The sequence below is a fragment of the Triturus cristatus genome, chromosome 1_2 (genome assembly GCF_964204655.1).
Source record: "Triturus cristatus chromosome 1_2, aTriCri1.1, whole genome shotgun sequence".
Classification (NCBI taxonomy): domain Eukaryota; kingdom Metazoa; phylum Chordata; class Amphibia; order Caudata; family Salamandridae; genus Triturus; species Triturus cristatus.
The window spans coordinates 858,980,393-858,996,132 of record NC_140580.1 but is presented as its reverse complement, the minus strand read 5'-3'; the positions used below and the strand labels follow the sequence as shown (position 1 = coordinate 858,996,132).

The 15,740-nt window shown below is 44.8% G+C and overlaps 1 protein-coding gene across 1 annotated transcript in view; it reads right to left on the bottom strand.

Annotated features, from left to right (window-relative positions):
- The window catches only part of SLC66A1 (solute carrier family 66 member 1), an 82,757-nt gene extending 67,217 nt beyond the window's left edge, over window positions 1-15,540 (bottom strand). The window contains exon 1 of the mRNA XM_085609072.1: window positions 15,323-15,540. The gene's annotated coding sequence lies outside the window, so the exon portion shown is untranslated. The remainder of the gene's footprint in view (window positions 1-15,322) is intronic.
- Window positions 15,541-15,740: the final 200 nt, after the last annotated feature.

Sequence of the window (15,740 nt, the reverse complement as noted above, 5' to 3'; positions counted from 1 at the left end):
TGTCACACTTTCTCGGAGCCTGATGACGAAAAGTAAGTCCCAGTCCCTAAAGAGGAGTGCCGCTGCCCACCACCTGCTAGCGCCAACACAAATTAAGGACTGCAGAGACTCGTGCTCTCAGCAGCAAAAAAGAATTACACCCAGTCCTAGAGCTGATGTGAGTGGAAAGGACGTGCCCTTATCTCTGCTGGCGAAGAGCAAAAAGCAAGTCCTAATTTGTGGCTATATCAGCAAAACACAAAGAAGGCTATGCTTTCCTGTCTACTTCTGTCCAGCTATTGTTTTTTTTGCGCAATTCAGAAACTGACTGAAAAGCTTTTATCAGTAACATGAAATTAGTGAAATTAACTATGTGCTTCACATGGAAGAACGGCTAACCTCGCAGCACCCTGAATCAAAGTACAAGGTTGGGATGGGGAGAATATCTCATGAGAGAAATAGGAGGACCAGAAGCAACTGTTAGCTGGCACTCCATACGGGGAAGTCCACAAACCCACCACATTATGGCTTCCAGGGAACAGGCTGATGCTCATTGGAGGACAACCCAAACAGAGGCCTTCAGGAGATAAGATACGCAGGAAATGCAGCTACCGAGTGTGGGAGATTACTCACGAGGGCTCAACTGGCAGCTTAAAAAGACAGACTGACCGGAAGCAAATAGAATGTGCTGAAAGGTGCAGACGAAGATAACACAGTAGGGTTTACTGGCAACGTGGCACAGTTGTGGAAGTTGAAACTGACAGTGCTGTAGAGGGAATAGAAAGCGACGGTGCCCAGGTACTGCAGAAGCAAGCAGTGCCCAGCCAGCACATTAATCTACGACTTGTACCCACTCCCAAGAAAATGGAAAGTGCTACCAGTAAAGAAGCAGTACAGTGCACAACCTACAGGTAGGGCCTAGAAAGGGTGGGACAAGTCTGTGTTAAACCAGGATTGATGTTAAGGCACAGAGAGATCATGTGCCCACAAGGGCAGGGCCAAAGGGATGTTTATAGAAACTGTAGTTCCCCATATAGAAATATATCATATATGCGCTGGGTCACATTAGATTACACAATTTGGTAAGGTGGGGAAAAGGGATTAATACCAGGTTTTCTAGTTTCATACTGTGCTATTCAGGCAATGGATGGGTGGGCTTCGCTTCCACTACACCCATCTTACCGCCACTCCCTGCCCAACCACCACCCTGCTGGCACCGATGTGGCCCTCGGTCTCATCAGACCATACTTTTTGGCCCCTTGGAAAATGCTTGCGAGTACCCATGTTTTACCGAATGGGCTCATGCATATTGCACTAAGGCAATACAAATTGAGTTTTGTTGGTCTCCCAAGGAAGGGCTGAATATAGACTAAAATGCTCTGAGAAATACCAGCGCAACAACATTTGTGTGTGATCATTCGGTTTTAAGAAGATATATTTGCATATTAGAATTAAGGACCACTGATGTAAAATCAGAAGCTAATTGGGGTTGATTAATTGTAAACATATTGTATCAAACGTGACGAGAAGGGGGGTAAAATCCACTCCCATTCATGTCCACTGCAAGAGTATTTATAACGGACTTGGTGTTTTGCTGATGTAACCACAATTTAGGCGGTGTTCTTCGCCAGCAGAGACATGGCACGTCCTTTGTACTCACACCAGCTCTTGGACTTAGTTTGGGGGGTTTTTGGGTTCTGAGAATACGATTCTCAGCAGTGCTTAATTTGTGTTGGTGCTAGCTGGTGTCTGGCACCGCCAATCATCTATGTTGCCCTGGACTTAATTTTCATTAGAAGACTTTGACCGAGAGGACCAGTGATAGGCTGAAAAACAGTGACAAAGGGAGAAAGCATGGATGAAAAGGGATCTACACCAGTGAGATAAAGAGAGTGGGAGTGTAAGGAGGGGGGGGGGGGGGGGGAAGACACACGAGGGAGAATTAAGACTGGGCAGCCTTTTGTATTCAGCAAACAGCACCTATTTATTTATTTTTTAACTTTGGGCACATGCAGTTTAACAACTTAGTAACTGGCTTTCAGGATACATTTTGCAGAATCTATGGCTGAGCTTTGCAGCTGCTCCTCGTGGAAGCCAGTGAGCCCAAGCACTAGAAAACCGGCGTTCTCTGCTCAGTGCAGCTCCAAGAGGTGATGCTGCTGCCGTTATTTCACCGAGTCAAGGGGTTTGCACTCTTACGTGCCTGTCCAATTACTCCTTCCTCACCTCAAGGAGCTACATAACTTGGAAGGTTTCAATTGCATTTGCTGGTTGTTCGATAATGAATGTCTCGGCCTCCCTGCAATTTCACCAATCTCCTTTCTAGCTTCAGTGCAACTCAACCCTCCCAATTCTCAACTAGTGCAGGTTCTCACATACAGCGTTTTCCTTTTCACCTCTCGGATGCCTCTGCTCGTTTTAGCCATGCATGGGTGATTCATTTAGATTTCATTTATTTGTTACATTTTGGTGTAATTTGTATATTGTTATTATGTACAATGCAGCTCAGCCTCCTCTGTAAAGTTGCATTCTCCAGAAATCGTCTTAGCCCCCGGGTACATTATTTAGATATGATAGTTCTAAATATTCATTTCTGAATTATTATAAATTCTGCATTCCAGACACAGAGGTTAGGCTTGTGCACTCAGTTACAAATGCTGCTAATGGGCCGGCCCCGAACAAGTCAGCCAAAACAGCCTTGTACTCTCTCTCCTCCTTTCCCCCCCGAGTGTAGGTCGTGAATAGCGCACGTAGAATATGCTCCTATGTAGAGTGGGACAGAATATCGGAAGGTACGTTTGAATAGATGTTCTATGTAACTCAACATACACGCACCTCAGTGATATTTATATCTCATAGATGTGGAGTTAAGAATAGTAAATCCTTACCTCCTTCGGCGCACGTACCTCTGATATTTTCTCCCTCGATATTCATGACAGGATATGCTGCCTTTGATATTCCATAGTACAACCCCCCCCCCCCCCCCCGGAAGGAATTAAGGAAACTATGGGCATCGCTAAGGGAGGATGACTCCCCATCATGAGCTTGAAGGGGATAACATGCAGGAGCAGTTGATTCCCTGCTAAAGAGTGCATGTTCTCCCAAGGCAAATCACTTGTTTGAGCAAGAGAATAGTCTGGTTGCAATAACCGGCAACAGCGGAGTTACCCTGGGTCTTGTAATTCTGGTGGCAATTAAGAAATCCAGTTATCGGCCTCATCAAGGATACCAATCTAGAGTGGACATAGACGTGGAAACACTGCAATGTCCATATGCAGAAGTGGACATAGGCCTATACGCGTTGCAATGCCCCTATACATGCTGCATTGTCCCTGTGTAGAGTTAATATAGACCTACATAAGCTGCAATTTCCCTATGTAGAGTGAACATAAACCTATACATGCTGCAATACCCCAATGCAAAGTGATCATAGACTTATATTTGCAGCAATGTCCCTATGTAGAGCGTAAATAGACCTATACATGTTACAATGTCCATGTGTAGAGTGAACATAGACCTATACATGTTGCAATGTCCATATGTAGAGTGAACATAGGGCTATACATGTTGCAGACAGTGTCCCTATGTAGAGTCAACAGACCTATACATGCTGCATTGCCCCTATGTAGAGTGAACAGACCTATACATGCTGCAGACAGTGTCCCACTGTGAAGTGAAAATAGACCTATACATGCAGCAGACAGCGTCCCCATGTAAAGTGAACATAGACCTATACGGAATACAAACAGTGCCCCTATTCAGAGTGATCACAGACCTATACATACTGCAGACAGAGCCCCTATGTAGAGTGAACACAGACCTATATATGCTGCGGCGTCCCTCTGTAGAGTGAACACAGACATATACATGCTGCAGACAGTGCACCTATGTAGGGTGAACAAAGACCTACACATGCTGCAGACAGAGCCCCTATGTAGAGTGAACAAAGACCCATACATGCTGCAGACAGAGCCCCTATGTAGAGTGAACACAGACCTATACATGCTGTAGACAGTGTCCCTGTGTGAAGTGAACATAGTCCTAATCATGCTGCAATACCCTATGTAGAGTGAACAAAGACCTATACATTTTGCAGAGCCCCTATGAACAGTGAACAAAGACCTATGCATGCTACAACACCCCTATGAACAGTGAACAAAGACCTATACATGCTGTAACACCCCCAAGTGGAGTGAAGATAGACCTGTACATGCTGCAGTGCCCCTATGTACAGTGAACACAGACCTATACATGCTGCCTGAGAGCTGCCACAGAACATCTCTACTAAACTGCTTTCGCGTCAAGTACTTCTGAAGATGAAAGGTATTCGGAAAGGTTTGAATCGGACTTTTGCATAGGCAAAGATCCTCTTGAACATCTTCTTAACCCCACAAGCCTAATTTAAACAGACTATAGCTGTTAATGAGCCCATTTGTCAGCTGAACAACTAACCAAAACAATTGAGGATTTGCCACCTGTGGTGGCCGTGCGTGGACAACACCCCTCGGCTGCTTGTTCTGCCTTTGTCCAGCACCCAATAGGTGCTTCTGCGTCCTAGCCTCAAAGTTGGCAAAAAAGATCAGTGTAGCACCTACCTTCTGTCGGTGCAGGATACTCTACCAACTGCCTTTGTGTTATCAGCATCTGTGCAGTATGCGTCTGCCATTCCATGCGCTCTCAGCATCGCGGTGATGCCTTTCCACAGGATCCTTGGCTTTCTAAGAGTAACATGTGATTTGTAGTGCTCAGTGATGATTCCTATTGGTGTTATGGGGAACCCTTGGGTGCCCTACTGTGCCTGGGTTTGCCTGAAGTATTTGCTACGTACATTTTGACTCCGAGTGAGCCAGCCATAGCACCATTCTTTGCATTCCAAGTGGGTGAATGGTTGTCGACTTTCCTCTGGGTGTGTTGTGAAGGACATTCATTCCATTACAAGTATTTGGCTTAGTGCTTTATTGTGTTCTTGTAGATTCAGATCGACTGATATAATGATAATTGACAAGTATGTGACGATTAAATCGCAAGTGGTATATAGCGTGTTTGTTGACATTTCAACAGCCTTTGACAGGTTAGATAGACCCTGTGGAGGAGACTAAAGAAAATGGGTATCCCAGGTGCTCTTCTAAGACTAATAGTTGCCTTTCACTCATCAACCTGGTGTAGAGTACAAATGGGGGGGGGGGGGGGCTGACTCAGGAGATCTCTACTTTAAACGGCTTGTAGCAGGGATGTCTCTTAGCTCCTCTTTTGTTTTCACTATTTTAGTGATTTACCCAATTGTTTCTTAAAAGTAAACAACTCCAAAAACTGCATCACACATTTGTATGTTTTAATGTACGCTGATGATGTGGTCATGTTTGACCTCACACCTTTTGATCTACAGCGTAACATGGACACACTCTTCAGATATACTGAAAACATTTTTTTTTTTTTTTTTTTTTTAAGTAAACATTTCTAAGACAAAAGTGGTACCGTTTAGGAGGAGAAAGCACTATTGCCACTTCAATTGAAAATTGGGCGGGGTACCAGTTGAGGTATCAAGGACGTATACCTATTTGAGGAAAGTCTTTTCACAAACATTAGGAACTACCTCTCACTTTTTACATATGGAGCTCAAGCCTATAGCTCATGTAAGTGCTTTAAAAAGATTTTATTCTTCTTCTGGAAAGAGACACTTTCGTTCCCTTCTTGAAATCTATCGAGTAGGCACCCTCCACTGTGCCATATGCACTAGAGTATATTTCTATAAATAAGTGGTCAATATTAAATTTAAATGAAGGGAAGCTTCTCTATAAGATAATCACTATGAGCCAAGACATACAAGTACTACATTTAGAGCTCATGATAGTTAGTGCTTATTCGAGATCTTTGGAAAATATAATAAGATGGGCATATAACTTACTACATGCGGCAGAAAAGCCTCAGAGAGTTCTCTTTAAGAGCGAAACTTTCAAGGCTGGAACGAGCCAGTACATTTTTTATGAAAATCTTGCGACTGCCTTAGAGCATTTTCAATGCTCTATCACCCTACTGCAGTCCCGTCACCAGCACTTTAAGTTATTTTTTTTAAATGACACCTTGACTGAGCTATGATCTTGACATTGCACACTGTTCCCAGTTAGTAAATTATAGGCTTTTCGCTAAAGAACTAGAATATAAGATTTATCAAAGATAGCTGAGATATACATTTGTTCACAGCGTTCGATGCTGTATTATTGTTTTACGTTTAGGGGTCTTACCATTAAAAGCCTGCACCAAACACTGGAGTGACACAAGAGACAAGTCTTGATCTTGTGAACTCTGTAGGGGAGGCTTCCAGGATGCTGTGCATGTTTTATATGTCTGCCCCAGTAAAGTCTTGGTGGAAGCTCGGAACCGCTTTTTAAAACCCATATGTTTTAAATATATAGCATATCTAGAATTAGTGATTTGAGATGTAGAACTAGATCATCCCCCTGATGAATTTGTATGTTATAAACTGTATAAAAATGTTTTACAACTTTTTTACTACTGTATTAATAGATGCTATGTATTAAGTTTGTCATATTTAATTTGTGTTGATCCTGAATGTTTTATGTTGTTGATCTCTAAATTAATAAAAACTGATCTGATGGTCTAATGCTTTGTGTTGCATCTGTGAGCAACAGAACATTTAAGGGGCGGGTTGTCCCACTGAAGAGCATCCCTTTGCTAATTATTAGGGTCTTGGTACATGTTTAACAATCATAGACCAGCAACTCTCAAAGATGGCTTAACAATCACAGCAAAGATGTAGTACAGTGATTATTTATCAAGCACGTTATGCCACCCACATTTTCCCATAAAATACTGAGGATTGAACAGGAGGGATGGAAAGGCCCAAGAGAGGAAAACACGGGGACAAGAGAAAGGAATGATGGAAGAGTCTTCCCCAAAATGTTAGCATCTCACGGGACGAGGAGGTTGTGAATTGGGGACAGCCAACCACCTGCCTCTGGTTGGCGAAAGGAAGGCTTGGTGTGAGGGCAGCTCTCTTAAGAGTGTACTGGCAAAGAAATGACTTCAGAGAGGGGAAGTTTTGAATGTGAGTCCTGTAACTCTGCTTGCTGGGTCCCTGCTGGCGCACTGAACTACCTGCCCTGCCGTTGCCGTTCCTGGGCCTCCTGCACATCGGGTCTCCCTCGCTGCCGCTACTCTACTCTGCGGCCGGAGAGCGGGGAGACTACATCTCCCAGGCGCCCTAGCGCCCGTCTGACGCCACCCACGCGCCCGGAGGCGCACTAAAAGCCCGCAGCTTCATCGGGGGAGCGGGAAGTTTTGAATGTGAGTCCTGTAACTCTGCTTGCTGGGTCCCTGCTGGCGTACTGAACTACCTGCCCTGCCGTTGCCGTTCCTGGGCCTCCTGCACATCGGGTCTCCCTCGCTGCCGCTACTCTACTCTGCGGCCGGAGAGCGGGGAGACTACATCTGCCAGGCGCCCTAGCGTCCGTCTGACGCCACCCACGCGCCCGGAGGCGCACTAAAAGCCCGCAGCTTCCTCCGCGTCGCGGGACGCGCGCGGGCGGGCGGCGCCGGGCTAAGCCCGGGCAAAGGGCGGGCCCTCTGTGGCCCTCAGAGGCAGATAGAGGTTGGGTTGGGACTGCCCTCTTTAAAGTGACTGTAAACTGGTGTTGGACTGCCCACCCATTCTTGGGTTTGTACAGGTGACTGTGAGGAGGAGTTCATAGCACGAGTTACTGTGCCATTTATTGGTTGGTTGGATTGTGCTGTGTACTGGGCGGTGGAAGCATGTCGAAAGGGTCTTTGAAGCATGCACCAGGGTTGCGGGTATGGGGACTTTGGATAATTATCTAAAGCAGGCAGAATCTGCCATCGTGAAAGAGATTGCTTCGGTCGAACGAAGACTATCTTTGGAACCCATCAGATTATCCGTCCCTCTATCACCCGCTGTGGTCTGTTCATCAGATAATGTCCCCTTGGTTGATCTGCATTTGCTTGAGAATATGAATGGTTCTTGTATTAATGTTAGTCCTACAATTGTGTCACCCCCCTCTACCGCAGTGAGTCCCGTACAACCCTCACCGGTTGTTCGTACTAGGCAATCAAGGATTAGGTCTAATTTGAACGTTGGTGGTGGTAAAATTGCCATGGGAAAAAGAAAGGCGAAGGATAACCCTCAAGGTGGTAGAAAACCGGCAAAATTACCTAAAGCTAGTCCCGCTCCTGGTTCGAACAAAGTTAAAGTTAATATTGAGGCCCCCCGCTCAGTTAGCGAGACTCTGGGAGCGACAGGGAATGTTGGTACTAATTCAGCAACTGATAGTATTGTCGACAGAAACAGTGAAAAATTTATGTCAGATCTCAAAACTGTTCTTGATGATCATCTTAAATCATTTACTGCTCCTTTATTGATTACCCTGAGGCGTATTGAGGAGCGGCTGAATATAATTGAGTCGCATTTCACTCCTAGGGCTTCCATTCCTGACCCTAGTACCCGGGCAATTAATTCTCTTAGCCTAGCCACTGCCTCGGTTACTAATCTTTTGGACACCATAATTACTGTACCCCAACAACCAGTATCTCATGGTTCCATCTCGACTACTGGTGTAAACCCCCCAGCCCCAGTTTTAACATCTAGGGGCACAACACAAGCGGTGGTCTCAGGTTCCCGGAATACTGAAGTGAGGCCTGGTTCTTTGGCCAATTATGATAAGAGGGACTCCCTCCATTTACCTGTTGAGGCCTGCCCATATACCATCATTTTAGCTAATGTTCCAAAATTGGAAGGGGATAATAGAGAACACTGGACTTCTTTGAAAAATAAGGCCATCCACTTCTTATCTAATAAAACTGTCTTGGGACAACATCTTGCCAACAATTTTATGATGATCAGAAGGGTCCCGTGGGTGGGCAGGACGAACAAGAGTTTGACGGGTGATTGTATTGTTGTAAGTTTTAGATCTCCAAGGTTGGTTGAGGATATATTGAAACAGGCGGGGACAGTAAGAATTCAGACGGATTTTGTTAATGTTCTCCCCTTAGCCTTTTTTTATCCTCCATCTCTTGTTGGGCCGCTATTTAGTGACCCCACCAGGGATATTGGCTTAAACAACTATACTATCCCTATTTCTAATAGATTTGACGCTCTCTCAAACCTAGATAACAATGAATGACTAGGGACACTGGTAGAGTGCAATACTCTGGTTAGTCGGGTAGCTGGTTGTGATGAGAACATATTGCAGCCATTGGATGACTGTAATACCGCATCCATTTCTGGCGTATTGGGTAATCTATTCAGTGTGGTCACCTGGAACATAGCTGGCTTGAAAAATAAAATTGATGATCCAGCTTGGCGATCATTTATAGGCTCAGGACACATTATTAGTTTACAAGAAACTTGGGACATAGAGAATACCCTGTCCATTGATGGGTACAGGAGTTTTTTTGTTCCGGCCGTGCCCTCAAATGCGGGGAGGGCAAAAGGTGGGCTGGCTACTTTAATCTCCGCTAGCATTCCGGGTCAACTGACTCAAATAGATACAGGTTCACGGAACAGTCTGGCAGTTCAAATTTCCCTATTAGAAAGAGGTGTTCTTTTAATAGTAAATTTTTATAATTCTTTTGATAGAGTCACCACAACTGATCATCTCTTAGCTTTAACACGCTTCTTGGCAGCTTACAAGGATGCAAATCAAAACGATTGTTCTATTATAATGTTGGGTGATTTTAATATTCACGGCTGTCCTGAAAATTGTTTGTCTTTTGATCCACTAGGCTCATCTACACAAGGCGATGCTCATTTTGAGCACTCAGTTCAGGGAGACTGTCTCGAGTCAATTTTAGCTGACTTTGGTCTTATACTCCCTCTTACGACGTCTGAGGTAATTCCTACCTTTAAAGGGAATGGCAAACATTCTGTCATTGATTATATTTTTATTAGTTGTGCACTCGGTGATTTGATTCACGCTTATAAGGCGACTTGGTCACATTTTAGTGACCATAACCCTGTGGTCCTTAGCTTTTCAGATATTTTTATCATCCCTACTAAAACTTTGGGCAGGACGGATAAATCTAGTATCCGCCCCTCTGATCAGAATCGCAGGATTAGATGGAACAAAATAATTCCGGAGGACTTTCATTCGAATCTAAAAAGGAAAGTGGGCTCCGAGATAAATACTTGTTTGGATTTGGATGCCGATAACAAGGAAGTTCTAGAGGCTTATTCGGCAATCTGTTCCCAAATCTCTGCGGATCTTAGTTGCCCAGCCAAGGGTAATGATAACGCCGATTTAGGTTGGTTCGACAGTAATTGCTCTTCGGCTAATAGAAGGCTGAAGGCTGCTTTACGTTGTAAACCTATCAATAGGCCGATTGTTGCTAAGCTTAGGAAAGAATATGATAAAGCCTTGAAAACAAGAAAGCAAAAGATTAGAGAGGATGCTTGGGGGGGAATTAGCTTCTGTGGATGTTCTTAGAAATAGTGCAAAGTTCTGGTCTGTCGTGAATAAACCCTATTTTCACGATGCATGTAATGGCCAATTAGACTGTGGCATAGAGGAAGACTTGTGGTGTACTCATTTTAAGTCAGTCTATGAAGGGGTGAGTAATGGGGCGTTGACCACGTTGCCCCCTATTACAAATCAATATACTTTATCGGTCACTAAGTCCGAGGTAGTAGAGGCCATTGTAAAAATGACAAGTAATAAGGCCCCGGGCCCGGATGGTGTCCCGGTTGACCTTTATAAATCTGACCTTGAGACTTGGTCTGTAATTTTAATGAATGTTTTTAACAGGGTTTGTGTCTCAGGCATCCCGGACACCTGGTCCGAATCCGTGATTATACCAATTTTTAAAAAAGGTTGCAGGGGGGATCCTAGTCGTTACCGCCCTATCTCCCTTATTGATTCTGCAGTCAAAGTCCTTGGGCGTGTAGTCTTGGGGAGACTTACAGCATGGCTGGAGGTGAACGAGACCCTTTCTTGTTTACAATATGGGTTCAGAGCAGGTAGAGGCACTATAGACCAAAGTCTGAACCTATATCTATTAATAGGTAAATACACAATTGCCAAAAAAGGGAAGTTATATCTTGCCTTTATGGACCTGTCCTCGGTATTTGACCGAGTGAATCGGTCAAAGCTGTGGGATTTGCTCCTTAAGTGTGGCATTGTTGAAAATATTGTATTTTTCCTGGCTGACTTACATAGGGACCTCTCCGCCACTGTCAGATACGACCGCCAGGGTAATTGTACTGGTAAGATTGAAATTTCAAATGGTGTTAGACAGGGCTGTATTTTAGCCCCCCTGCTTTTTACTTTATATATCAACGATTTAGGTGCTATATTAACTAGGTCGTGCAAGGACATCCCAAGAGCTGGCAAATTCTCCATACCGGCATTACTATATGCCGACGATGCCGCCTTATTAGCACGTACACCTGTGGGTCTGCAACGTTTGCTGGACTCTTTTGCAAACTTTATGAAAGCACTGGATCTTAGTGTGAATTTTTCCAAATCGCATGTCATGATTATGGGTTGTAAAGCAAAAAAAGTTAAGACCTTGTATTGCGAAGGGCATGTTTTATCCCGTGTGAGTAGATTTCCCTATTTGGGGGTTATCTTTGATGACAAGTTCAATTGGTCTCCGCAATTGGCAGCTAAGCGCAATGTATATGTCAGGTCCACCTTAGCTGTCTTGGACTTTGCCCGCAAATTGGGGGTGAAGCCCATACAGGCCATTTTGAACATTTATGTTGCTAAATGTCTTTCTATAGCAATGTACGGGGCCGATTTGTGGGGAATCAAAGATGTTAAAACTCTTCAAATAGTTGAAGATAAATTTCTAAAATCCATCTTATGTTTACCTCAGTCAACCCCTGCTTTTATTGTTCATCAGGAATGCGGGATAGATTTTTTAGAGGATCGTATTGCCCTAGCTCCATTGTTAAAATGGATTACAACTTGGCTAAACCCTGATCTGGAACTAAATCATGCGATTTTAAAAGATTGTTTATCTCTTGAGTATGGCTGCTCCATTCCCTGGATAAATTATATTAAGAACTTATCCAGGGAATTAGGTCGTCCAGAATTATTTGATTTACCGGGCAATTTAATCAAGGGGGATCTAAAATGGGTGAAAACTGAATTTAAACAGCGGATAGTTTTAGAAAGAGAAGATAAGGAGCTACTTAAACCCTCAGTCAGGGCCCATCAGTTGATAATTACATCCAACAGTATTGAACCCTACTTGGTCATCGTTAACAATATGAATCATCGTTTTTTACTGACCAAGTTTAGACTGAACAAATTCCATCTTTTGCTCACCAATTCCCCAGGATGGTCTAGCAATAGGGATTTGGGAATCTGCTCTTGTGACGGATTCTCGCTTAAAGACACAGTGCACTTTATCTTCTTTTGTAAACACCTGTCTCCTATTCGCAAAAAATTCATTATCCCCCTTATCAAGGAGAAAGGCTTTAGGCAGGTTAAACCTGCCCTTTTATATTTACAAATGCTGGGATCTACGTGGGAGATGTTTAATATTGCCAATTTTTTAGCAATCTCAATGAGACTAAGGAAGAAAATTTCTTGGGTATAATAATTATCTGGGTAACTCATGAATTGAAACCAAGTGTCTTGTATGCCTTTTTAACCCAATTTGTAGTGTTTATTACTATTGATATTTATAGTGTATGTCTTTTAATATTTATATGCTTTTATGGTTTCTGTTGTAAACCGAATAAAGTAATTCTTGACTGACTGACTGACTTCAGAGACTGGGGTTGGCGAGAAGCAATTCATTGTTTAGAAGTCAAGATAGCTGGTTCCAGGGATATGAGTGCAGGCGGTAAGGGATTCTTGGAAGCAGGAGACCACCTATTCAAAACCCCATCACAATAACACGGAGACCCCTCATGCACATGTCACTCGAATAAATAAATTCACTTTGGGCCCAGAGAGGTAGTAAAGGAGAAAGTTGTTATTGGAGCTTGTTATTATGCTGGGTGCTTGGTCTTCTGGGAGGAAAGATGCTTGGGGCTTTGTGGAAGAACTTTCACGGGATACTGAAGATCTGTCCACAACACTCGCTGAGGCCAGTACGGCCCTGGACTGCTAATACTTGATGCTGACTGCTCCACTGATGCCAATGTGATCTTATCCTCGCAGTAAAACAACTGCTGCACATATGCGAGACGCGACTGAGGCATATGGAGACGAGAGTGCAGAACCCTGCACATTATATCTGGGATTACTGAAGGCGACATGCATACCTGGGCCTCTTCTCTCGTGGTTTGTTGGCACAATATTGGGAGGGATTAGCTTTATAAAACAAAACCAGACGGAGAATAAAACGTAATTGTCATGTCCTTTTTATTTAAACACACATGCTCCCTATCGGATATTTAAATGACGCTTATGTACCAATGTAAACACATTCTAGACACACGCCATTAATATTACACGGATCTGTTCTTCTACACGATGCTAGTGCATTAGAGGTGAAAAAGGAACCGTACAATTTACCAGTTTATCAACCATACAGGGCACTGAGGATAAATTCCGTTCTTTGCTGAAAGGTGTCTCTAAAAGGACTTTATTTCACGGTTTACAAGAGTTGGGAGGTCCGTGCCTTCCATAGCTTTTGGCCCATTTCCAATCCATTTCTACTGCTCATTAATCTTCGGTCAATTACTCTCCCCACCTTTAACGGTTTTGAAAACTGGCACGCCTGGGCGCTCTGACAAGCTGCTTGTTAGGCCTGGCCTGCATTAAACTCAGAAAAAGGGTTTCGCTTTTCCAAGTACACCAGCTCGCCAGAAAGCATCAGTAGCGTTTTATTAAAACTATACACAATGGTCCTTTTTTAACTGAATATTGCAATTACATATACATGCTGCCACAGTTTAAGTGGCAAAATTGTTATCTTTATAGCATGTGCTCACGACAAAAGATTTTAAAAAATAACCGTTGCACCAACTTGCCAAGGCCAGACCTATTACTTTGCCAGTTGTTTATCTATAACATTAATCTCTCCTCGTGAAAATGAAACCGAAACATGATTTACTAGTGAGCTACTCATCAGCGCCTCTCCTCGCCTCTGCCTTCATGCCCGTTATTGTGGGTTGCGAATTCTTGACACACATGCACAATGCAAACTAACTACAGGACACAGAATAAAAGAACGGGTAGGTCTGAAGCGTCACGGGATGCCTCGACAGCCCCTGGGGCCGAAATACCTGGCCTTACAAACTGACTGCAGCAGCTGCCTGTGGGTGCCACCGGTACAACAGCTGTCAGCTGACAAACACCTGACTGTCTCGAGTCACAAGTATTCCCTCTGACCCACAGGTGCCTGGGGATGTTTATCAGATCTCAGCAGAGGCTGCAGTCACCTGCCCCCCGCCCCCTGCTGATCTCTGAACATCTTATTTCACCTGCGCGCGCCTCCCCCTCCCCCCCCTTGTGTACTCCGTACTCCACACCGCAGAGCACGATGCACACAGGAATAATAGGGTACATTATTCACCAAGAAGCCTAGAGCCTTCAAGGTATCAACAGAGCGCTGAGTTCTAGCACAGCCAACCGTCGCCCAAGTACTTTAGAGTGAAGAACCTTCAATAAATCGTTACCTCTCCCCAGAAGAATCTCAGGGTCCCCTGGCCCCCTCACTTGACCCCACCCCAAACTCCTCACATCAAACAGACAGAGGACTGATGCTCTGCCTCTCACCCCGGTACCATGTACCACAGAAAACATGCTTACCTATAGTGCTTTAAATGAGCCGGTTCTCTCGGGTACTGAGCGCCTGCACTTTTATCATGTAAAATAGTCTTCTCACAAGGGGGTTTAATGGGAGAGTGTCTGTAATACTCAGTGGCAAACGGGTGCTCCAAGATAGTGGGTACCTGCACTTGCACATTTCTATTTCAAGCAGGTTTATAGCCTTTAGACATCACAGGGCACTGCCGCGAGACCGACCCCCTGGTCACCCTCAGTGAGCACAGAGACAATCTTCCGTTATCTCCTCATGTACTAATACAGCGCCCCGATACTGAGGCCTCCCCTCAGTTATCAGACATTCAAAGAGCACAGTGCTCAGACACCCTCACTGATCACAGGGCACTTCGCTAAGCAAGCACCAACCACCTGCCACTGACCCCTGCCTGCCTCATCCCACCTCGAGTATCTTAGGGCACGGCCCTTACTTACCTCTGACCGTACACCTCCGCGTCAGAATCAGTGGGGTTACTACCCCAGAGTGTCCCGGGTGGACGTCTCTCTCCTCTCTAATTACATAAATTGCACTGTAGATGAAACAGGGCAGGGATCACAGACTTCTCACTGGGAACTATGGACTTTCTTACCTGATTCGGGAGGTCTTTCAATCCAGTCGTTTTGTCTCGCTCTTCCTACCGTCCCGGATACCTCTGCCCCTCACTTTCTTTTGTGTGCTCTGGCGCCTGCTCTCGCGGTCTCTCTCCCTCCTGCATCCCGCCCTGGCTGATGTTGTTTAGCCGTCTCTGCTCCCAGTTCCTGGTCTCGGTCACCTGACTCCCAGTCCGGCCCCGCGCTGCCGTCACACAGTAGGCGTACCCCGAACGGCGCGAGCATCAGCCAGGGAATTGCACTATGTGCTGAGACAGCAGCAAACCTCTGGAGTCGCAATCTTCAGAGACTGCACGCCGATGTGGGGTCATTGCCTCACCACAAAAGAGGAACTCAGCACGTGACCCTCTCCCCAGCGCCCCTCCCCGCTTCCTAAGCTTCTTGCAACAACCACAC